The sequence below is a fragment of the Dipodomys ordii genome, unplaced genomic scaffold (genome assembly GCF_000151885.1).
Source record: "Dipodomys ordii isolate 6190 unplaced genomic scaffold, Dord_2.0 Scaffold1, whole genome shotgun sequence".
Classification (NCBI taxonomy): domain Eukaryota; kingdom Metazoa; phylum Chordata; class Mammalia; order Rodentia; family Heteromyidae; genus Dipodomys; species Dipodomys ordii.
In genome coordinates this window covers 44,393,873-44,394,802 of record NW_012267217.1, presented here as the reverse complement: position 1 = coordinate 44,394,802, position 930 = coordinate 44,393,873, and the positions used below count along the sequence as shown (strand labels likewise).

The 930-nt window shown below is 43.0% G+C and overlaps 1 pseudogene; it reads left to right on the top strand.

The window, feature by feature from the left end:
* The first annotated feature begins 334 nt into the window (after window positions 1–334).
* On the top strand, window positions 335–609 carry LOC105998672 (annotated as a pseudogene).
* Window positions 610–930: the final 321 nt, after the last annotated feature.

Genomic DNA, 930 nt, shown 5'->3' with positions numbered 1-930 from the left:
CTAATTTCCTTCATAGTAGGATGAATTCTACACTTCACCTCTGTCTCAGTTTATCTTCATATTGCCTTGTTGGTCATTCTCATCATTTCAGGTCAGATGGCTCTAGCCATCTTGGAACAGTGGCGTCTCTGTGGCTACATGATTCTAGTTGTTTTAGCAAAATGTATCATCTTCAGCCTACTTATCTGCATTTTGTTCTTTACAGAGAAAGCAGTGTAACACATCTCTTAATTAGAACTAAGCTATATTTAAATTGTTACTGGCCTAAATTAACATGAATCCAATGGGATTATCAGTTTTCAAAATATTTTAAAAGTATCAACATACTGCTTTTTCCTCGTTGGACCTGTGGAAGCAAGATGGGTCACCAGCAGCTGTACTGGAGTCACCCCCGAAAATTCGGCCAGGGATCTCGCTCTTGCCGCGTGTGCTCTGATCACCACGGTCTGATCCGGAAGTACGGGCTCAACATGTGCCGGCAGTGTTTCCGCCAGTATGCGAAGGACATCGGCTTCATTAAGTTGGACTAAGTGAATGGACTATCCAAGACTTTAAGCCCAATGAAAGACCATATTTGTACATAAAATAAAAATTCAAGAAGCCTTCAAAAAAAAAAAAAGTATCAACATACTTAATAGGGGGATGGTTAAAATAACTATAAGTTTCTGAATCGTTTGGGTTTGTCTAACTCAGGCTTTTGTTCATTACCAAGCTCTACTTTTTTTTTGGGGGGGGGGGTCTGGTCATGGAGCCTGAACTCTGGGCCTGGGCGCTGTCCCTCAGCTCTTCAGCTCAAGGCTAGCACTCTACCGCTTGAACTACAGCACCACTTCTGGCTTTTTTTCTTTTTGCTTATGTAGTGCTGAGGAATCGAACCCAGGGCCTCATGCATGCAAGGCAAGTGCTCTACCACTGAGCCACCTTCCCAGC